Source organism: Palaemon carinicauda, chromosome 3, assembly GCF_036898095.1.
Source record: "Palaemon carinicauda isolate YSFRI2023 chromosome 3, ASM3689809v2, whole genome shotgun sequence".
Classification (NCBI taxonomy): Eukaryota; Metazoa; Arthropoda; class Malacostraca; order Decapoda; family Palaemonidae; genus Palaemon; species Palaemon carinicauda.
Window position 1 is genome coordinate 2,752,206 of NC_090727.1, and position 12,500 is coordinate 2,764,705.

Genomic DNA, 12,500 nt, shown 5'->3' on the forward strand with positions numbered 1-12,500 from the left:
ATTTGGACTCCAGTTGAAGCCATAAAAGAATTTGATGTATTCCAATGGCTTCTCTCTCTCTCTCTCTCTCTCTCTCTCTCTCTCTCTCCTTCATACCTGAAGACATTTGGACTCCAGTTGAAGCCAAAAGAAGAATTTGTTGTTGGATACTAATAGCTTCTCTCTCTCTCTCTCTCTCTCTCTCTCTCTCTCTCCTCAGAAATACTGAATTCAAGAAAGGTTTCGGTATTCATAAATATATATATATATATATATATATATAGTAACTTGAAGAAAATAGCAGACAACTTACGAGCTAAGAAATCAGTGGTCTTCATAAAAAAACAAAGAAAAAATAGAATTTGTGTCTTCACCTCCGTAAGCATCAACATCTGAGAAGAGTGTTGAAGACTATTTGAAGACTTTTTGAAGACTATTTCGGATATTGGAGACTGGAGTCAAAGAATGTATTTTTTAAAAATAACCTAGATACAGCAAATCTATATTGTTGGCTCGGCGGGGCTGCCCGCTTCCCGCCAGCCCGGGAGGGCTTCCCCCCCTCCCGAAAGCTCCCCCCCCAGCCAGCCCGGCGGGCCTTCCCCCCCTCCCGCCAGCCCGGGCGGGACTCCCCCCCCCTCCCACCGGGGCGGGCCTCCCCCCCCCCCTCCCGCCAGCCCGGGCGGGCCTGCCCCCCCCCCCTCCCGCCAGCCCGGGCGGGCCTCCCACCCTCCCGCCAGCCCGGGCGGGCCTTCCCTCCCTCCCGCCAGCCCGGGCGGGCTTCCCCCCTTTCGCCAGCCCGGGTGGGCCTCCCCCCCTCCCGCCAGCCCGGGCGGGCCTCCTCCCCCCCTCCCGCCAGCCCGGGCGGGCATCCCCCCCTCCCGCCAGCTATGGCGGGCCTCGCCCCCTCCTGCCAGCCCGGGCGGACCTCCCCCCCTCCCACCAGCCCGGGCGGGCCTCCCCCCCCTCCCTCCAGCCCGGGCGGGCCTTCCCCCCCTCCCGCCAGCCCAGGAGGGCCTCCCCCCGTCCCGAAAGCCCGGGCGGGCCTTCCCCCACTCCTGCCAGCCCGGGTGAGCCTCCCCCCCTCCCACCAGCTCGGGCGGGCCTTCCCACCTCCCGTCAGCCCGGGCGAGCCTCCCCCCCCTTTCGTCAGCCCGGGAGGGACTCCCCCCTCCAGCCAGACCGGAGGGACTCCACTCTCCTGCAATCCCCAGGCGGGCCTCCCCTCCCCCCCCCCCTCCAGCCAGCCCGGGCGGGCCTCCCCCCCCTCCCGCCATCCCAGGCGGGCCTCACCCTCTCCCGTCAGCCGGGGAGGCCTCACCTCCTCCCGCCAGCCCGGGCGGGCCTCCCCCTCGATTCCACCAACCTGGGGTGCCTCCCCCCTCCCACCATTTTTGTTTCCCTATATATTTCTTTATCATTTGTGGTCCTTTCTTTCATTCTTTAATCATTTATTTATCAAACATTCTCATTATTTTCAAAATGAATGGCCTTCCCCTCCAGCAAAACAATATTCCACTTAAAAATATAATCGCTTGTGCTACTGATGGTGCACCTTCGATGACAGGCAGATACAAAGGTTTTATTGCGCATTTAAAAAAAGCTGTCCCGGAAGTATTTTGTATTCACTGTGTGATACACCGTCTACACTTAGTTGCAAAGAAATTTTCAAAGTTGTTGTTTTTGGAAAAAATGATGGTTTATTGTCTGAAAAAATGCAGTATAACTGCAATATCCTAAAAAATTGATTAATTAAAAAAAGGAAAACAACTTATTCACGTCTGAAATTCAAGTTCTACTTAAAAATACAGTAGATTAACATCGCTGAAAAGAGAATCCTGGCAGTTTAAACTAATTACCTATTATAAATCATTACACACTTCTTACATAGAAAAAAGCATCATTAAACAGCACTTATATCAAGATAAAGCATCATTAAGCAGTACTTCTATCAAGATAAAGCCCATTAAGTAGAAATTATATCAAGATATTATTATTATTATTATTATTATTATTATTATTATTATTATTATTATTAAATGCTAAGCTAGAACCCTAGTTGGAAAAGCAGGATGCTATAAGCCCAGGGGCCCCAACAGGGAAAATAGCCCAGTGAGGAAAGGAAAATAGGAAAAATTAAATATTTTAAGAATAGTAACAACATTAAAATAAATATTTCCTATATAAAAACTAAAAACTTCAACAAAACAGGAGGAAGAGAAACTAGATAGAACAGTGTGCCCGAGTGTACCCTCAATCATGAGAACTCTAACCCAAGACAGTGGAAGTCCATGGTACAGAGGCTAGAGCACTACCCAAGACTAGAGAACAATGGTTTGATTTTGGAGTGTCCATCTCCTAAAGGAGCTGCTTACCAAGAGGAAAGTGGCCACTGAACAATTACACATACATATAAAAGCATGTATATATTATCATAAATGAAAATATGTATATATATATATATGTATATATATGTATATATTATATATATATATATATATATATTTACACACACACACACACATATATATATATATATATATCTATATATATATTTACACACACATATATATATATATATATATATAGGTATATGTGTGTGTGTTTGCACATGTTTAAAATTTACTTTTGATGTCTATTTGCTATTAAATAATAGGAAATAGCAAAAATATATATTTAAAATATAATCATTTATTCATATTTAACACATATAGCCATTTTTAGTCTACTGCAGGATAAAGGTATCAGAGATGTCATTATTCTTGTCTGGAACTTGTCTAAAGAGAGAGGTATATCATCATCACTTATATGATTGTTGATAAGAAGAAATTTGTATTTAGGAACAGCAAGTCCTGACTGAATAATTTAGACCCACGCTTAGTAAAAATCATGTTTTTATCTCCCGTGAGAGAGAGAGAGAGAGAGAGAGAGAGAGAGAGAGCCTATATCAGGGATTTTATCATATGATCGTATTTAAAGATTGATTAGATTGCCTAGCGTCGCAACTACTAAGGTCATTGACACTAGGCGGCGTCATAACTGCCAGGGTCACTGATGCCTCAAGGTAGAATGAAACGCAGTAAAGAAAAGAGTGTTTAATCATCATATCATATCCCTGAAGACGGAGAGGATTTTGGAACGTTCAAGTCAAAATAATTTTTTTAACTGAAAATTTCTGAGGTCATTATGTAAATTTATAAGAAATTAGACATCATTGAATTTTTATACGCTTATTATTAGAATTAAAATTACTTTTATTACAAAAACACAAATATATTTTTCAAAACGATGCCAAATTGTAATTTTAATGAATATGTAGTTGTATCAAGTTGAAAATATTTTTTTCTTTACATCTCTCTAATTCCGCCTTAAGTCTCAGGACGAGTTCTTCAAGATTTCCTATGGAACTTCTGAAGACATTCGCTCGGAAGTGATTGATACAAGACTTCTTTCATTACTTTGAACATATAGTTTCGTACAGTAGATTTTCATATATATATATATATATATATATATATATATATATATATATATATAATCAATATTATTTCTATCTAAAGTAAAACTTATTTTGTTATTATCAATAAATATAATATTATCGTCCACTGACTCAAAATATTGTATAACACTCTCCTTATTATTTGCTGGAAATTTTATTCTCATAACTTTTAGAAAGTCTTCTCACTCTTCAGGGATATGAGAGAAAGATTGAATGATATTTTCGCTCTCTCTCTGTACATCGTTTTCTTGCTGCTCCATCATCATCATCATCATCATCATCATCATCATCAACTTTTACTTCACAAAAGGTTGAGGTAATTCCTTTACGTTCTGTTCTATTTATTTTTTATTAGAAATATACGAAGATATTTATGCTGTATATATATATATATATATATATATATATATATATATATATATATATATATATATATATGATCGTCGAATCTATATTAGTCAAAGTTACCCATACTAGATTGAATTTCTAAGAGCGCTCAGACTAAAATCTCACAATATTCTTTCAATCTGCATTGGCCAGCGTGGTGACGAAAACTTTTACAGCAATCGTCTTTCAAAAATGAATCGATATCTATTCCATAATCGATGAACAATGCACAGAAAAAGAAGCTAATAAGTGATAGCGAATATCAAAGACGAAACGTTTATTGAATAATACAACCGTAAATAAATTATTTCAGTAACAACTTGCATCGTTTGAAGATTCCATTACTTATATTACACTCCATAATATTCCACAGTTTATAAAACTACTTCATCAGACCCTGTACTAAAAAAATGAATTATTCTAGCAAAAATTCATTTTTAACATCAATTTTTAGAATTAGGATTACTGCAAGATATTGCTCTCTCTCTCTCTCTCTCTCTCTCTCTCTCTCTCTCTATCTCTCTCTCTCTCTCTCTCTCTCTCTCTCTCTCTTTTTTTCTTTCTTTCATTTAATTTAGACATTTTATGCTTGAAGATGAATAAATGTGCACGAAAAAAAAAAAACTTCTCAATAAGAAATCTTAAGCTGGAACTCCTTTTTCTACATAAGCAATTCATATGACTTAAGCATCAACCAAGGATAATACCAAGTAATACTAGTTGAAATATGCAACATCAAATCCCAACCGTAATCTCCTAGATTTAATCAGAATAAGACCTACGGGGAATGAGATCTGACGACAGAAGCCACAAGAAAAAGGAAATAGCAAACCAGGTTCAACACATCCGGGAAACTAACCAAACAGGAAGCAACCTCGAGTGGAAGAAAGCAAGTTCTATACCTTGGAAGAAAGGAAAGGTCTTGATTTGTTGCAAGAGGATGACTGTAAAATGATATCCTGCAAGACCAAGGGAAATTTGAGGAATCAAACTCACATTTAACTGATATATGTTACTTTAAAAAATAAGACTATTCCCATGTTCAGAACCGACAACAAATGAAATTCGACCAATCAACGATTAAGGCTTAAATGAAAGCCAAAATGAGAAAGTATCATGTATTTACTTAGATAATTTGTTCTCTCGCAGTACGTTTCAAGGAGGTGAAAGGCTGGACTTACAATAGGATCACAGTCTGAACAATTTTCAGATAAAATAAAAATCCTCCTTTATTCAATAAAAGAAAAATCGTCTGACTAATATATATATATATATATATATATATATACATACATATCTCCAGTGCGGTAGGAGCAGGAAAGTAGTCATACCCTGGTGAGAGGGGCTCCCTCGAGAGGTACATTCGGAAACCACAATTTCCTACAAATTGGCAAACCAGCTGGTTATAGTTAAGAAAAGGGGAGGGGTGGGAAAGGTTAAATCTGTGTGAGAGCATAGCTATCTAAGTATCTAGCCGTCATTGCCGACGGGCCGCGTACACTAGTTATAATATAACGAAAGGTTTAACTGGGCTATTTTTCCACGATTGTATACATGGCACCCCAGACAAGTCGAACTTGGTAGATAAGCGAAAATACATTTTATTAGTGTTATATAAACAGCATAACTATTGTATGAAAAAAAAGACACTTTTCTTCCATCATATCCATATCCTCTTAAAAGCAGTCCCAGAGAGAGAAAATCTTTTGCCAACAATGAACACATCTGAGAAAAAATTCTACTCCATATTATGTACGACTATTCATGACCTGAATACCCATTTTCTTCTGGGAAGAATACCTTGGTTCTAAATAACAATAGTCCGTTGTTCTTCGGCTTTGTTTCTTTTATTGTTTAGGCGTTCTCGTTGCAGAGAGCTTACTTTTATTTCACTTCGTTGGTACATTGTAAAATAGAAATCTTAAACATTTAAAACTTAAATCGATAATAGCTCTCTCCCGTGTTCCTCGCCTTTCAAGCTATATAATACTCTAAACAATGATAAACGTAAAGTTGGGTCTGATAAAAAGTAAGCGAACAACAATAAAGATAGAAATTTCTTAATGATACTAAACCAAAGCCCAACAACTGTTCAGTAATAAATACTCCTAAAATTCTATAATAAGTAATAATGTTTAAATTGAAATAGAGCCAAAGTAAGGCCGACCGAAAGGAGACCCTATAAAGCTCTGTGACCCTAAACCCCCAAAATTTAACATAATTTTCCAAAACACCAAACCTAAATTTAATGCAATTGTTGGACATATAATCATGTATTACTATTCTACTACTCAAAGGAAGTTGCATAAAATTTCCTTCATGTATAGAGCTCCAATTGGAAACGTTACTGCCTAGCAATCTGTCAGACGGGAGTTCTTGACCCGCCAACGCTCCAAAGCTATAAGTCTACCCGATGAGTCATCGGTAGACCTTGCCTAGACCTAGACCTTTCTGGTCCACATATCAGTTATCTCAAGAAATAGATCCTACACTATCATTTCGAAACAGCATATTTAAGGCGAATTTTGTTGGCATGATTGATATTACGAAGAGTGAAGATGATTTGTTGACCAAAGAAGAGGTGGGAGAAATGCAAGATGAATGTTTGGAAATTAATAGGTTACGTGAATGCCTTTTGAATGGTCGTAAGGTAGAAGAATGGCCGTCTGATTTGCAATTTTATAAGAGAGTTGTTAAAAGATTCATTGTGTAAGAATATAGTTTTTTTTTTTTTTTTTTTTTTTTTTACATAGGAGAATGGATGAAGATACATGTGTTCCTGTATTTCCGATGCATGGAGCTGTAAGTATGTGTATGTTAGTGCATGACAGGTATGGGCATATGGGGAAGAATAAATTGTGGGAATGCATGAGAGAGGGATTGTTTACGCCTGGGTTGAGTCAAATTTGTAGGGATGTAGCGACTACTTGTGAGGATTGTCAGAAGGGGAAGTATCAAAGCGTGCATGCCAGTCCGCCTGTTTTGAGGTTACGTATGAAAGAACCATTTGAGATGTTTGTGATTGGTTGTTTCGATCCCTGTGACTGCGAAGGGACACGTGGAAATGATTATTATGGTAGATCATATGAGTAAGTTTACGTAAGCAGTGCCTATCAAGAATAACAGGAGCGACTGTAGCGAGAATGGTAAGTCAAGTGGTGTTGCCGATGTGTGTGTGTGTGTTTGTGTGTGTGTGTGTGTGTGTGTGTAAGCCTACGAAATGTTAAGTGATAATGGACATGAGTTTGTTGGAGGGGAGTTTGAGCAGATGTTAAGCGAATGGGGTATTAAGCATGTGTATTCGACTCCGTGTATGTATGTATATATACATATATATATATATATATATATATATATAAATCTAAATTTATCCGTTCTTTGAACATTTCTAAACCCTCTACAAAATTAGATGGTGAGATTCAATTAACTTCATCTCACACCTCAATTGAATTTTTTCTTAGTGTCGACACTCTCCACAACCACAGACATCCAGCAACACTTTCTACCTAAAGCTTCGAAATAATTCCCATGGTAATTTCATTATACAACATGAATGACTAATAATCTAATTTGCATCTAGAACAGTAGAATGGAAAAGGGTTATACTGCAATGTTGAATTTAATTTTCCTTTTCTTTCATATTTTTTTCCACATATAAAGAATGGTTATTTATACTTTATCCCCTCACAGTTTCTTTGTCCATTGCACGAAATAATTAAACAAAAGTTGCATAGACAAGTTTAATAAGAATATGAAAGAACTAAAAATATCATTATTATTATAAGATTATCGGAAGTTTCCTTATCCATACATTTCGAAAGGATGTGGCTGTAGATTGCCTGACCCTTCCGGTCAGATATGGGCTCTGACAATTAGTCTGTGAGAGAGAGAGAGAGAGAGAGAGAGAGAGAGAGAGACTTGAATTATCAACAGTATTAAAAACACAATACCATCAAAATTGAGATTTCAAAACATCAAAGAGGAACAGAAAAACAAAATGCTGATATTGCTCTCTCGGTGCAATATTCAAAATGGCTCCTTATTCATTTAACCACGGCTAGTGTTTTAGAAGCGTGCTTTTGTTCCAAAGTATGAAAATCTTCTGCTTCAGATATACAGTAGAAGTATATATTTTCCCCGGAGCTTTGTTATCTTAGAAGAATCTCCTTTAAACAGTTACTAAGTATTTATAGATAACTCCTTATGGCATCATCCAGAAGTCATTTGCCTAATTACTACATGGCACAAAAAAGAAACGACAAAACAATCTACCAACGACCAGAGAGGAAAAAAAAACTCTTCTCTTCTCAACATTTCCGAATGCAACAAATGACAACAATCTTTTTCATGGTGGATATATCTACATTCCTAAGAAAACGTCCATCAACAGGAACAAATGATTTCATTGTCCTATTTTTATTTTGGTTATGATATCTGACCTTTTTGGTTGCTGACCTTTTTAGTAGAATCGAATCATTACATTTTCCATGATTGCAAAATTTTGTGAAAATCCGGGTACATGTACCGTTAATAATGTATAGAAACGAGAGCAAAAAAGAGATTATGCGATTCTTGTCAATCGCTTGTCATTCAGGAAAGATCAACGTTTAGGCCTGTCATTCTTTCGACCAAATTTTCAAATCTCTTATTTGAAATATTGACGAAAAAGAGGAGAGATTTTGAGGTGTGACAACAAGATTTAAAAGAAATTATTGCTTTTAAATGAAAAGAAAACTCGGTCGCAAAACATAGTCTATATAGAAATATACTGTAAATGGGGATGCTTCTATCAAAATCCTTTTTTGATATCAATATCATCAACAAATTATGACACCGTAGGATTTAGGAAACTAAATACCAATTCCATTACGAAATGTTGTTAAACAAAGCCTTCTTTATCAATCTGACAACAAAATTGAATGTGATCAATAGTGAAAAAATGTTCCATACCAACAAATAATACATCCAATAACATGAATAATTAGGTGTATGCTGTCTAAAATCCATGTCAGAGTTGTTTATGATGAGATTCTTATTGCTTCCAAGATGGTATTTCGAAGCAATCTGTATAACTAAGTGTAACAACATCAGTATGAACAATAGTAATAATTGTAACTATCACCAGGTATGTTTTCATATTCAATCAATTAATAGTAAATTTCAAAGAGAGAGAGAGAGAGAGAGAGAGAGAGAGAGAGAGAGAGAGATTCAGTTGAAAAAAATAATATATACTATACTGGAACCCAATCATTAACTTGACTAAGAATTAAAAGAAAAGCATATCTATTATCTCTTCTGGGCTTTGGTTTCCTTAACATATAGTCATCATATGATTGAACTAATGAATGCGTAAGAGGCATTTAAGGAAAGTTTAGGGTTTTTATTGATAATAAAAATAAGGATGCAGGCAAACCGATATAGATCAAGGAGAAAAGTTGATGAAAAAAATGTAAATAAAAGTTAGTGTAAGTAAAATATAATATATACAGTATATATATATATATATATATATATTTATATATATATATATATACATATATATACTTACACTATATATATATATATCTATATATATACATATATATATATATATATATATAAGGAATAATTATTAGCTAGAAATGAACCTTTATGGATTGTTAGATTTTCTCAATTTTTTTTTTAAGTTTTCCTGATTCCTTTGGAGATTGATCTTTTACGCATTATTTTTCTTTCTCAAAACTGTTTAGGTGAAATAAAATCCCTAATATTCAACTTCCTGGAAATACGTTAATTTAAGATATACATTTAAACAACAATGGATCATGAAGTGATAACAATAAATATGAATTTATGCAAACAGTTGCTAAAGGGTGACTTTTTTTTTTCGATTCTTGACCGTCCATAATAATAATAATAATAATAGTAATAATAATAATAATAATAATAATAATAATAATAATAATAATAATAATAATAATAATAATAATAATAATAATTATTATCCTTGAATTACCATGTGAGAAAGTTTGGGAAATAGTTTTATGGCCCACCACTTGGTGTTTGGCAAAGAACAATGGCAAGGGCATAATTTTCCTTGCTTGCATCCATTAGAGAGAGAGAGAGAGAGAGAGAGAGAGAGAGAGAGAGAGAGAGAGACCGACCCTTTATCAGGGGTTTTATCATTTGATCATATTAAAAGATTGATTAGGTTGCCTAGCGTCGCAACTACAAAGGTCATTGACACTAGGCGGCGTCATAACTGCCAGGGTCACTGACGCCTCAAGGTAGAATGAGACGTACTAAAGAAAAGAGTATTTAATCATCATATCATATCCCTGAAGACGGAGAGGATTTTGAAACGTTCAAGTCAGAATAATTTTTCCAAAAGAAAATTTCGGATATTATTATGTAAATTCATATGAAATTAGACATCATTGAATTTTTATACGCTTATTTTTGGAATTAGAATTACTTTTAAAATAAAAAAAACAAAAATTCAAAATGATTCCCAATTGTAATTTTAATGAATATTAATTGTATCAAGTTCCAAATCTATTTTTTCTTCACATTCCTCTAATTCCGCCTTAAGTCTCCGGACGAGTTCTTCAAGATTTCCTTTGGAACTCCGGAAGAAATTTGCTCAGAAGTGATTGATACAAGACTTCCTTCATTACTTTGAACATATAATTTCGTACAGTAAATTTTAATTTATAGAAGCAAATATTGATATATTTAGCCGATATCATTTTTATCAAAAAGTAAAACTTGTGTTGTTATTAAAACTAATAATAAATATAATATTAATGTCTAATGAATCAAAATATTGTATAACATTCTCCTTATTATTCGGCTGAAATGTGTTTTCTTATAAGTTCAAGAAAGTGTTCTCACTCTTCAGGGATATGAGAGAATGATTAAATGATATTTTCGCTCTTTGTCTGTACATCGTTTTCTTGCTGCTCCATCATCATCATCAACAACTTTTACTTCACAAATTGTTAAGGTTATTTCTTTACGTTCTGTTCTATTTTTTTATTAGAAATATACTAAGATATTTATGCTGTATGTATATATGTATATATATATATATATATATATATATATATATAATAAATTTTGCACATTTAGACGTTTTCATATTCAAATAAGCCATATATATTTTTGATACATTAATGTCTGGATTCTCTTAACGACCTCGGGATCAGAGCCCCAGGCGAAATCACACAAAGACAAGAGCTTGTGACCGGCTGGGAATCAAACCCTGGTCGGCAAGCTTGTATAGACAGTGACTAAACCACTTGGCCACGTGGTTTAGTCACTCTATACAAGCTTGCGGACCAGGGTTCGATTTCCGGCCGGTCACAAGCTCTTGTCTGTGTGATTTCGCCTGGGCTCTGATCCCAAGGTCGTTAAGAGAATCCAGACATTAATGTATCAAAAATATATATGGCTTATTTGAATATATATATATATATATATATATGTATGTATATATATATATATATATATATATTTGAATATATATATATATATATATATGTATGTATATATATATATATATATATGTATATATATATATATATGGGTCTGGGTCAGATTCCTGACAGTCATAATACCGACACCCAGTATCCCGACAGCCACAATCCCGACTTGCCAAAACCCCGACTTGCCCAAAACCCCGACTTGCCCAAAACCCCGACAGGCCAAAACCCCGACAGGAATACATATATGCATACAGATAGAGAGATTTAAACGGTAAACCAGTGATAACAAGGCCTTTAATATAAATTAAATGTGAGTGCTTTGGTATGTTCTTAACGTTAAAACACCTAACTAGTCTATGATAATTAGTGTTTCGGTTGGCTGTTAACCTTTCATATTTGAACTATATCTCGGTGCTAAACCACCCATAGAAAAGAGGAAATTTGCGAAAAGATTCCTTCTATAAAAGGAAAAGATAAAATTAACGTACGTGGATACCTGATGGTTAAAGATAAAAACCGGAAAGAATCATACTACTGGTGCTGTGAATTTCGAAAATCTAATGACTGCAAAGGAAGAGCAGTGAACGAAGAACAATTACCAATAAAGTTTGGAGAGCACAATCGTGCTCCTTGTGCAAGAACTGATAGTGTAGCAAAAATAAGAAATAAAATAAAAATACAAGCAAAATTCACAAGAGATAAGGCGATCCAAATTATTCAGTCAAGCACCACCGCTGCAAATCCAAGTATTATGCCATGTCTGCTTTTGAAAAAAGCCATAAGAAAGATAATAAAGCGGATCAGGTGCTGTGATCGTCCATCTGAGCTTGCGTCATTAGTGGACGTCATCAGTGGACGGTACTTTTAAAACTGTACCTATAATATTTTACCAATGTACACAATTCATGCACATGTGGTACATGGAAATTGTACAGTTTTTCCACTTGTGTATGCTTTTATGACTGGGAAGAGTGAGGTCTTGTATAAACGCTTGTTTGAAGATTTGACGGACATTGCTGACGAAAATGTAATTTATCTGAACCCACAATGCATAATATCTGATTTGGAACTAGCGTCAATTAAAGCTTCTAAAAGTGAATTTACTAACATCAACAACAAACTCTGTTGTTCGCACGCCACCAACATTCCCTCCTATTATGTGGTCAGTACAT